The sequence below is a fragment of the Zonotrichia albicollis genome, chromosome 5 (genome assembly GCF_047830755.1).
Source record: "Zonotrichia albicollis isolate bZonAlb1 chromosome 5, bZonAlb1.hap1, whole genome shotgun sequence".
NCBI lineage: Eukaryota > Metazoa > Chordata > Aves > Passeriformes > Passerellidae > Zonotrichia > Zonotrichia albicollis.
This window is the reverse complement of record NC_133823.1, coordinates 41736322-41748808: the sequence shown is the minus strand read 5'-3', so window position 1 is coordinate 41748808 and position 12487 is coordinate 41736322. Positions and strand designations below refer to the sequence as shown.

At 36.0% G+C, this 12487-nt stretch overlaps 1 protein-coding gene across 1 annotated transcript in view; it reads right to left on the bottom strand.

Annotated features, from left to right (window-relative positions):
- DLC1 (DLC1 Rho GTPase activating protein) overlaps positions 1-11639 on the bottom strand; it is a 244032-nt gene extending 232393 nt beyond the window's left edge. The window contains exon 1 of the mRNA XM_074541477.1: positions 11546-11639. The gene's annotated coding sequence lies outside the window, so the exon portion shown is untranslated. The remainder of the gene's footprint in view (positions 1-11545) is intronic.
- Positions 11640-12487: the final 848 nt, after the last annotated feature.

The following is a 12487-nucleotide window of genomic DNA, read 5'->3' as shown; positions in this document are numbered from 1 at the left end:
AAGTTAAAAATACAAGATGCAAAATATCTTTAAAAATATTTCCTTGGATTTTCAAGTAATTTCCAAGTTCCATCCAAATAGAAAAGCACTAATAGGGTAAGAAGTGCATACCTTATTTCAGTATACATCAAATGCTAATGATAAGTGTCTCAGTTCCACAGCTTCTCTCCCAGGATGGGTACTGGTACATTCAGAACTGCAGCATGCCAGATGTTCCACAGAATGATAAAGCCCGGGCATCAAAAGCACAGAAAAATTATGCAGAGAACATTGTTTAGAATGCTCTGCTGTCTCTTGCATTATTTCCTGAAGCTTATTGTACCAATCACCTGGAACATAAACCTGACTTCAACATCTGTTCTTCTCTTCTAAGGCAGCTCCCTATTGCCTTGGACTGTTGCTTTTGTATACAATTCTTTATCAAACCTAATTGGAAACAGCGTTGAAACCAACACTTACCATCTGCCTATGCTGCTTAACCCCTCTGGATCCAGAGCATTGCACAAGAAAATGTAATCCTTTGAGAAGCAAGGATTCTCTTCATTGCTGAACCAGATAAGACATCCTCATCACTGGGACTGCAGGGTGATCTAGATGTCCCATGAAAACAAGCTTAGAATTTCAGGGTCACAAGGCTGCCAGTTATGAACAGAGACAGAAGCATCTGCTGTATGAGTCTCGTGGAGCTGACAAAAAAGAGCAAAGTTTGGTCCCTTATAATCCCACATGTGCATCACAGTCACCTACTAGTACAGACTTGGGATTTATGGTAAGAGTTATACATATACCTCAAAAATAAAATATATTCAGTCCAGGCACAGATAATCTCCTCCCATTTTAGTTCTAGTATTAGCATTAGTTATGGCTGCGTTGCAGAGAAAACAAAGTTTTTTGATGTTTTAGTTCAAAACAGATAAAAAGGAACTACGAGGATATATTTTATAAAAAAAATAATTTTAGGTTAATACTTAGAAAATGAATGATTCACAGGATGCACTGCAGGTCACAGGGGAAGCATAAAGCCTTTCATTTCCAGGCATCACTGATTTGCTTTAATTTGTGCTCCATTATTAGATACTTAAATCTTTAAAACTTTTGAATTTGATCAGCTGAAGCATAAATATGAGATTAAAGCAGATGTTTCACAGGAGAAGTAGGATAAAGAATAAGGAATGTTTCTCCACAAAACATGTTTGCATCTTCATAAATGAAGTAACACAAATCTTTTAATTCCTTAACTGGTTAAATGTTGTGACTGCATAACAAGTTTATGTTTTATTTCATTTGACAAGTACTTGAATGCCACATATATAGAAATTCAATGTTTCTAATTTTATAATTTTAAACTGATGTTTTAGGGCAATATATTACATAATCTGTAATAAATAGCTGATTTGCTGAAGAAAATAGAGGAATCAGTAAAAATCAAATTCACTGTCATATGAATACTAAATGTGTTAAAAGTGACTCAGAGAAACCAACTGGCTTTACAAAGTCAACATTAGATGTATTCCTAACCACAAATGTGAATAAGTCTATGACAATATCCTCCAGCAATTTAGAATTTCCCTCAACTCATGCATTACATCAGCTCCAAGATATTCCTATATGAGTTTGAAGTTTAACTAATGACCAGAAAACTTTATTCACTTTCTCCAAATCATATATTTTTCCTCAAATGTCAGATTTTCTGAACTAGAATTTTTTTCTCCAGTCAAAGTAAATACAATAAAAGGAGTGCTACTGTGGGTCCAGCTTCCCACAGTACCTTCAGCTCAGATCCCTTCATTTTTGATGGAAATGTGAACTTTTAGATTATATGTGATGAGGTTAAACCTTCAGTAGTGTCCCTGATCAATAGAATCACCAGCCATGTAACTTATGAAAAAATATTGGTACTGATGGGTACTACAGCTGTAACTACTGTAAACATTTAATATTCTTCTGCCTGAAATAAGACAAAGAACAGAAAAGGTATCCAAAGGTATCCACTCTACTGCTCTAATGATTAGCTTATTCTTTAAAAAAGAAAACTATACAGTTCTTCTGTCTCTCTCTCTCTCTCTCTCTATATATATATATATATATATTTATATGTATATATAACACATGCAGGCTACATATTTTTTTCTCTACTTATTTATGTGTAGAACCATGTCACTCAAATATGAATAAGTATTTAGTCAAATTATTCTTCCACACAACAATTTTGACATGTCTACAAAGCTAGCTTGCTCTTCTCTTGATATATAATGGTTACCTGACGCAACAGTGGCAATCTTGCTTACTTTTAGTTGAATATTCAAATATGTAACTTTTAAAATTTAAAAATTCATGAAGGAACTCCTGAAAAATTTTACATTCCTGAAAATAGCAATGTATTTATCTTAAACTGTCACTTAACTGACTGGCCCAGATTTCTGCCCTGTTCTCAGAAGGCAACTGTCCCCCTTTCCACAGGAGAGTTGCATTATATTCATAGGAGTGCAAGTCCTTCTTTCCCTGTCTTTCATGAGTATCATTATTTGAGGACTCTGATCAAACGTGCACCAAAACACTCAACATATTTTTCAGGGATTGTCTCCCTAATCCGATGCCCTTGTAAAAGCTTGTAATCTGCACTGCCATTTTGCACACTCTGTTCTTTTACCCAATCTAAATATCCTTCTTGAAAATCAAACTAAGATTTCTTTTTGTTATGAAAATAATTTCATTTATCAAAACTATTTAGCAAATGTCATAGACTAACTAATAGATTTGTAAAAGTTCCTTAAGATCATCGAGTTAAACCCTCAACCCTGCCAAATCCACCACCAAATCATGTCTACCTGGCTTTTAAATAATTCTGGGCTGCTGACTCCACCAGTTCCTTGGGTAGCCTGTTTCAGTGCTTGACAGCCTTTTCCATTAAGAATTTTTTCCCAGCAATCAATCTAAACCTTCCCTAGTACAACATGAGGCCTATTGCTTGTTAACTGGGAAAAGGGACTGACCCACACCTTGCTACAACCTCCATTCAAGTAATTTTAGAGAGAGATAAAATCACTACTGAGCCTCCTTTTCTCCAGTGTAAATGGCTTTCTAGCCACTCCTCACAGGACTTCTGTTCCAAAGCCTGCACCAGCTTCTCTGGACATGCTGCAGCATCTCAATGTATTTCTTGAAGTGAGGGGGTTCAGAACTGGACACAGGATTTGAGGTGTGGCCTCACCAGTACTGAGCACAGGGGGCAATCACTTCCCTGGCCCTGCTGGCCACACTATTGCTGACACAGGCCAGGGTGCCATTGGCCTGCTTGCCCACCTGGGCACATCTGGCTCATGTTCAGCCCCTGTCACCAGCACCCCCAGGTCCTTTTCTGCTGGGCAGCTTTCCTGACACTCTTCCCCCAGCCTGTAGCACTGCACGGGGTTGTTGTGACCAAAGTGCAGGACCCAGCACTTGGCTTTGTTGAACCTCATAAAATTGGCCTTGGCCCATGGATCCAGCCTGCCCAGATCGCTCTGCAGAGCCTTCCTGCCCTCCAGCAGATCAATTCCATCACCCAGCTTGGTGTCATCTGCAAACTGACTGGGTGTGCCCTTGACCATCTCACCCAGCATCCTGTCAAAGCTGTTAAACAGGGCTGGGCCCAACACCGAGCCTGCCAGAACCCCACTGGTGACTGGCTGCCTGCTGCACCCTTCACCACCCCCTCTGGCCATGGCCATCCAGCCAGTTTTCTACCCTGCAAACAAGAGTTCTTAAAGAAGCATCTGCAAGAGCACTTCTCCCCAATAGACTATGGAAGTATCTGTAGAAGCCCCTTTTCTAGTTTGTAGCTTGAGTCCTCCTCTGTTAGGAAAGATTCCCTTTGGTATACTTACAGGGTTTTTTTTTCAAATTTCCAAATTTTAAATATTTTTAAAAAGAAATTGTATAGAAATTTAGTCTCATTCTTAGTATTTGAAGAAACAGATGGTTGCACAGACAGGAAAAAACCTGAATAAAGAACACATCTCCACTATCTGTAAAGTTGCCTCATTTTAAATAAAATTTTTCATATCTTCTTCAGTGTGTGAACTGTTCAGGTTAAAAACACTTTTTGGACAACAGTTTTTGCCTGTTACCTAGTTAAACTTGCTATAACACTTTTTAAACTTGATAAATAATGCAAAGCAAAGCAAGATTATGGTGGGTGAATATTAATGGCAGGAATTAGAGCACAGAAACTAATCTATAGTCAGAGAACACTAAAGCACAGAGTGCTAAGTGACATAAGTAGGCTAATTGGATGCTTCTTACAGGAACTGCTTTTCTGCAAACATTAGATTCACCTGACAGAGATTTATTTGACAACTCTTGGATAAGAAAGGAAGAAAATGCTTCTCTTTTATGTCAAAATAACAGATCTGTGTCTTGACATCAAGGAAAAAAACAACCAAACAAACAATAAAAAAAGAAGAGATGCACCCAATATCTTAATGGCATATTATTTTCTTCCTCATTTATTTCAAGAATTAAAATAATTCTTTTTACTCTTCTCACAATCTTTCTCCCACTCTTGACAAAGACTCAGATTGTTAGAGTAAGATAGCATTTCAGAAAATAACTATTTAGCAGTAGAGTATCTTGATCAGTGTTTGCACATGGTCTAGATGACCTAGTTTAAAATAATACAGTTGTCCTTCTACTCACAAAGTCTGGAATCAAGCTATGATTTGTGGATTCTTGTGGTTTTTTGACTTTATTTTTTAAAAATTGATAGCCATATGCCTTCCTCAGCCCGATGAACAGCAGAGGCATAGATCAGTGCTAGTCAGTAGCCCAGTTTACAACTACATATCACAGTTTGTGTGTCTGTGGCCTGTGACCGGTAACCTGGGTAGAGTGACCACATCCCACTGAGCAAGTGAGAGATAGAGGGGGAAAATCGGAGCAGCAAGAGCTGACAATCTACTTAGAGCATTTCCTAGGTAAAGGTGGAAAATGACTTCACTATTTTGACAGCAACCTGTCCAACGGGCTCACCTGCTCAGCTTGATCAAAGTCCAGAGCCAAGGGGAGCCAGAAGAATAACTTTGAGGGAAAACTTGAAAAATGACATGACAATGTAAAGAACTGCCAGGAGTAAGCCCATACTGTGTTGTAGCTCTATCAAACAGAATCCATTAACTGTGTTTGATGGAACTCAACATGGCTGGCAACTGTATGAAAGCCAACATGAAATTCAGAATATTGCAGGATAAAACAGCCAAATTTTAATCTTATATATAGCTATATTCTCTATAACATTCAAGGCTCTTCTCTTGTGAGCAGCTCTTACAGAGAGAATTGAGAGTGTGTATGCCATGTTTCCATTACTGGTATTTGTGAAGGCTTTCCTTTTAAAAGCTCAAATTAAAATAGGAAAGTGAGGTTCATGCACAAATTCACCTCAATTTAAATTTATGAACAAAGAATCTGTGCTGGCAAGTGTGTTAATTTATGGGAAAACTCTGGATAATAAAATTCTAGATTCCTGTCTAGCCTATACCTAGGCTTCTATTAATCTAGATGCCAAATTGTCTCTGAAATTCTCTAGAAAATCAATTTTGTTCTTTCTGATCAGGCTGGATACCCTTGATACTGATACAAAGCCAAGGCACAAACTCTGAGTATCAGAGAGCTGGCTGAAAAAATATTACCCTACATAACACCAATTTTGAGAAAGATATACAGAATTACACTTGTGTGATTCTTGCTGTGTCAATAGTATTTTCAATTAAGTGAACATAAGGTCAAATAAAGCTAGATAACTTTCATTAGCATTAGAGGAATCTAAACAGAATCAACACTGTAGGTGAATTATCCAGACCACTTGTAAAACTGATTGCTAAACCAGTTAGAAACCTTTTGAGAGGACTTTACTACAGGAAAGTCAAGTAAATAAAACCATGGCAAAACTACAAATACATTAAAAGAATTATTACTTAGAAAATTAATGGCTACATTGTTGCTCCTTATGCATCAATATAGATTGTTATACACTCTCAAGCCATCTTTTCAAAAGTACATCTTTCTTAAATGGTTAATGAACAGAACTGCATTTCAAAGATATTTTTGCATTTGAAAAGACTCAAAAATTAGTCTCACTTTTGTGTAAATACACATCAGAATTGTCATATACATATATATATATATATATATATGTGTGTGTGTATATATATATATATATATATATATATATATATATATATAAAACAGAAGTTAATTCCAGGAATTTCCGTGGAGATTTATGTATCTATCCTTATATTTATACATACACACTGCATAAATGTATCCATATCTGAATTTACAGCTTTATGCTTTTCTATGCTCATGTTTATATTGTAAAAACAAAGTAGAAATCTTTATATATGTTTTAAATAGGACACATTTTTTCCTACATTTGACAACTGTATTGTACATCTATATAATATACAATCACATGAAAAATTTTGGTTGCAAGTACCACATTACCTAAAGATTTTTGTTAAGAAAGCAAGATTGAAATCTTGTAAGCTTGCCCATTCATTTCATTTTTTGGTGATATAAATCCATACAAATAGAAAACAAAACATTTCCATATGAAGCCAAGAACAACTTTTTTTTTTGGTTGTAATTACAAGACCTCAAGTAGCATGTACAAACTCTTAATTCATAGCTCTGTATTTTTATTACATCAATGGTTATATCATAAAAGAAATTTACTTAAAATATAAATACTTCATTGTGGTGAGTTCTAAATAATCACTATGAAGTTACCTTATGTCAGAACAAAGATTAATAGAGGGGAGAGAGGTCCCCGCTATATAGACAGTAGTTACTGAAGGAGGAATCTTGGTCAAGCGCCAATTGTTTTCTTTCTCCTGCCGCCTTCTTCCTTGTAATAGCTCTATGTGCAGTGTTCAACCACATGAACATCTCACTTCCATTTTATTGCAAATTTCTAACCCAAAAGAGGATTCCTCAAAGTATTCTTTAGCTATATGCTATTCTTTCATGCTCTTCTACACAGCAACTAGCCTTTTGGGGTTATAGGGTGGATTCCATTGAGGTGAGAAGAGCCATGGCTTTTCAAAGACTGACTCTTTCAAACGCTTAGGAGGCAACTAGGCATGGGAAAAACCACCCAGACTAGTCAAATAACACTAGGCATAGCTTGTGCACATCCACTTGCCATAAACTACTAAGTTGCTACATATTTCCAGACCAATTGCTACATTAACGAGTAATTTTGTCTTTGGCATTTGCAATTGCATTATTTTCTCCCTAAAGGTAAATCAAGAGAAGAGGAGTAATATGGGAAAAACAAGGTAGAGCAAAGAGACGTCCCAAAAGGTTTCTTTGTACTAGTATCTTAATTTTTGTATGGTTCACTCCTAGGAAAGTAAAAGGCAAAGGGAAAGAATGATACTGTAATTTTGTAAATATATACTGAAATCAGAATATCCAGCAAAACAAAGAGTTTTTTTTTTTCCAGTGGTCTGCAATAAGCATTTATAAAGCCAACTATGAGCATGAGAACTCTCCCTGTCATTCAGAGGTGCATTCATCAGACCCAGCAAATTAGCAGCTTTATTAGCTACCAGCTACTAGCCAGGTCAGTATGAGCAGATATAGGGGAGTTATTTAGAAGATGCTATCAATTTATTCCATGATTACTGTTTGTCCTCAAGGGTCTGCACAACATTATCAGTAAAATCTCTATTCCTGTATATGTTTCCCTCTTTTCACCAGCTCCCAATAGAGAAAGAAGTGGAGAAAAAAAATTATCACCCCATCATGCTCCAAGCCTTGCCTCTGTGGCAGTGTTATCACAGTCAGCATGGACTTATTTCAGAAACCCAGAAAGAAGGAATTTTAAGAGCTCAAACCTGCTTCTCTAATGAAAAAGTGGTTGAGGTGCTTAGGAACATAATATTAGCAACAGTGCGTTGAAGTTTCTGCCATTAGTTTTCCTCTTACCTTCTAACAACATGACTGAAGCAGCTTTTTTCTGGACTGTGGATTTAAACAAAAAACAAAAAGCCAAAAAGCAAAGAAGTCTTACACATTAAAAAGCAAAAACCCAAACAAAACCCCAAACCAAAACAAACAAAAAAAAACCCCTGTCCCAAAAATCCCTCTCTTTTCTCCTTTCCAAACTACACTTCACAGTGCCCTCTGGTTTTTAATTGTTATTACACAGCATTAAAAATGCAGGAAAAGAGATTGGAGAAGGAAATTTCAACATGAAGTCACTTTTGGCCAAGTTACTTTAATGTACTGTAAGACTTGTGTAGTAGGAACAGGATAGCAGTATCATTCTGTAGTGAAGAAATGCAGTAATGCAGGTTCCTTCTTTGCCAGGCAATGAAGGATTTGTCCTTCCCTCTCTCCCCACACAATATGTTTGTGTTTTTTATCCCTCCTAAATTTCTAAGATGTGGAATTTATATTCTCACCATGCAATAAGATTGCACTTTTGTCAGAGTGAGTTACTTTTCTTTGTATTTTTCTAACTACAAAACCATGAATTATATGTGATAACTCTTTGTGGATACAAGTTTTAGACAATTTCTTCTCCTCCTCCATTTTCTTTCTCTTTCTATTCCTTATTCTGAAAGCCCATCCCAGGTCCAAATCATGCACCTGGATGTTTTAAGTTTTGTTTCAGACAGAGAAAGTGAGAAACGAACAAAAAAAAAAAAAAAACCAACAAAAACAAATAAAGCAAGCAGTGTAGAAAATCTTCACATATTAAATATGGATGACATTCTAATGTGAGAAGAAAAGGACAGATTATTGTTCATTGCCAAGTTTCAAAGGATGCAGACTTTATTTCATTGTGCAGTTCTGAGATCTCTAAGCTGTTTTTGTTCCCAAGCTGAAGGAATGGAGGGAACCTGCTCAGTTCATATGTGTTAAGCACAGGAGAACAAGTGAGATTTGTGGGGGGAAACAGAGGTCCAAATGCTGTAGTAAAAGTAAAACTTTTTCAGCAATAGCCAAAGTGTGATTATAGATTAAAGCCCACTAAGGCTAGCAAACAGTCCTATTAGTGTTGAATATATCCAAACTCTATATAAATCAAGAAAAAAAAGAACTATTTACTCAAGATAGCTTTGGTAGTATCAGGTTAGTATCAGTGGAGAACACTGTTCATTATTGCTGCATTGCACAGTACTTCCCTGAAACCAAATAGCTGAAACTTAATAAGCCCCTGTTCAAGAGCCCTGGAGGTAAGAGCTGGACCCTGCAATAGTGGAATCAAGTCTAAAGTTTATACAATCCCAAAACATGCTGAAAATTCATGTGCTACAGAGATGTCCTAAAAAGAACTTGCTATTTGAGAAACAGTTTCTAGTTCACTATCAACACTTTATTCCCTGCTTAAAGCTAAAGTTTAAAGCTTTAAGTGATGAAGAAAATTTTTTATCACATATCTATAGTATAACAAGCTTTCAGTTTAATTAACAAGTTTAATTAACTACTGTTTTCTGGACTTAGCATAACTCACTCCCCAAACCACAGGCATCAAAAGCAGTCTGCCTGTGAGGCTACTTGACACGTGTCCATGTGCCCCTGCACAGTGAATCTCAGCATGTTTAGGTCAGAGGTCCTGGGTCTCAAGGGTGAAACCAGGGCTGCCAAGCTCTTCAGTGGCAGTAGTTTTTGTGGTACATGGTTATCACTGAGACATCCTCTCCTTCTACAACTTGGATATCTTCAGATATCTCCATATTAAAATTATATCCCAGGGTTTGGGCATACCTTCACACCTGTTACTGATCACAACATTGCCTTTGTTGTCAGTTCATCAACCACCCCTGTGGTAAAGCACAGAGTGATGCTGTTGCCTCATGACAAACTCCTATCCATCTTGTTTTGATTTTCTATTTCATTTTAACTTTATTTAAACATGAGTTAATGATGCCATTTATGTTTCTAGAGCTGAACCACATTTTTTCTGAATCTTTGTTTCCTTCCTTTTCCCAGTATTAGGTGGTGTTAAAATCAAGACATTCAGGATAGCTGCTGCTGGGTGAGTAAAGAAAGGACAAAAATTATAGAATAGGTTGGGTAGGAAAGGATGTCCAAAAGCCTCTAGTCCAACTCCCTGCAAAATGCATGGACATCATGTTACCAGAACCAATTGGCAGATACAGGCTTTCACAGAGTACAAGCAGGTGTGCAGAGTTTGTGGTCAGAAAAAAGAAGTTAGTTCTGATCATTGGGTTCCCCGAAGATGGAGTGATTGTAAAAAGTGCAAAAGCAGCAGCTGGCTTTCCCCCCCCCCCTTTTTTTTTTTAAGACCTGGATAATTATTTAAACATTATTAACATTATTTGTTGTGACATTTCTGATGTCTGAATCCTAGTAAGGAAACTTACTAGAATTTGGACAAGGACTCATAAGAATCTAGATTTCATTAAATAGTCTTTTTCATCTAGCTATCAATGAAATAATGAAAACCTTATTCAACAAAATGAAAATGTGTTATATTTCCTCATACAGTAATGTGTAGAGCAAACAGTATCTAAAACATTAAATATATTGCATAAATTGAGGTATTTCCCAGCACTCACACAAGCTTTTAGAATCTGAGAGTAGAGGAAAATTTTCTGTGCAGGTTAAAATGATTTTTAGCCACTTACAGTTACAAGTAGGTGCTCTATATATCACATCAACAACTTAATCTCCAAAGTATAAATGCCAAAGACCCTTACTCTGAGTAAAAGCCATTTGCTAGATAAAACCTGGGAATTTCAATTAAGGATGAATGTGCAATTACTTTAAGGAAGAATAAAACCAAGCTTTCCATTAGGAATATATGTACAGCTGTTAAAAAAAATAAAATACTGTCAATACTGCCTCTTCATTGAATTAACTCCTAACCTTGCAGACCACAGATCATTTCATTTGTCACCCCATTGATTAGGCAGCTCTACATTTTGAGAGCACTTCTAAGCCATTAGGTTATTAAGTCCAGCTAATTTCTTTCCTGAGAATTACATTAATACATTTGACACATTCATTAGCTAATGAAGTTAGAAGATTTATATCAAATCCTTTCTGTAAGTATTGAGAACTACCATTATCAAAACTCTGATTCAGAGACAAAATATGCATAGTTTTTAAATATATAATATATAACAGCTAATATTTTGAAACTAGAATTTTCATTTCTTTGCAGCTATGAAATTACAAGAAAAAAGGAAATTATATTAAGCAACAAAAATCCCCCAAATATCAGCTGTGAAAATCATTAATGATCTATTAAGTACAAAAGCTGTCCCTTCAGTATTTTAAAATATATTTAAACTATAGATCGTCTCCCAATGGTAAAACAATCTTCACATCTGCTGTTTGACTGACTGTGAATGCACTAACCTTAAAAAGTTATTTTTATAGTCAGATTCAGACAAGTTTTAAAAAAAATACCTTTTTTCATATAAAGTAAACTGATAATGTAATATGCAAAGTAATTTTATGTACAGAAAATAAATATAAATGCTTCCTTATGTTTTCATGGGGTGTGTAAAAGAAAGCATTTTCCTACCTTACTCAAAGATGCTCGCTGCTGACTGACTGGAACAATTTTACTTGCATCCTAGTAAACTCTTGAACAGTAATCCTGTTATGTGTCTACAGCAGTTTCATGGGGGTGGGACTTCTGTGTAATAATGAATTCACCAGGGAATCTTCCCTTTGAAAGAATGCTGCTGCAGACAAGGAAACCACTCTACACTTACTGTCACAAGCTTCTGGATGATTAGATTAAGACACAGGGAATAAGTACAAGTACACACATGGAGTGACTGCAGATTCAAATATTTTCTATATGCTAAAGCTTTGAGAGGATGAAACTGCAGTATGCTTTACAAGGAAAATGTGTATATAAATATATGTGTGTGTGTGTGCATACACTTTATATATGCAAAAAGGAGAGTCATAAAAGGTCCTTATGAAGAAATTAATTATTTAGTCTATAGGTGTGTGGCAAAATAGCATGTCTGGGTTTAGAAGCGATTCTAACCATTTAATCTCAGAAAGAGAAACTCCAAGTCAAGGATGTTAATCCTTGCAAAAAAAAACCCTAAAAACAAACTAAGAGTATCATAATCCTAAATGATAAATTACATAAAAAGCAGATACACACCCACCCTACTGGCTATCACTAATTTCCAATGTAGCATGGCAGCTTAGACATAATGAAGAAGCTCTGTAATATGTTAACCCAATAACATAAAAAATAGCTTCCTGCAACGTCTCCAACAAAGAACAGTGATATTTATAGTGATTATTATTAAGATGTATGAGCAAAAAACCTTGGAGAGTGTGTGTGATCACTTGAAATAGTAGACAACAAATATAAGCACAAATTGATGCTTTGGATGAAAGAGATATATCTGGCAAGGTTATGGCAATGAATATGACAAAGGGTGAAGGGTCCCAGTATTCAACCAACCACCTCAGTGGAACTGTAAGAATAATGGTCATA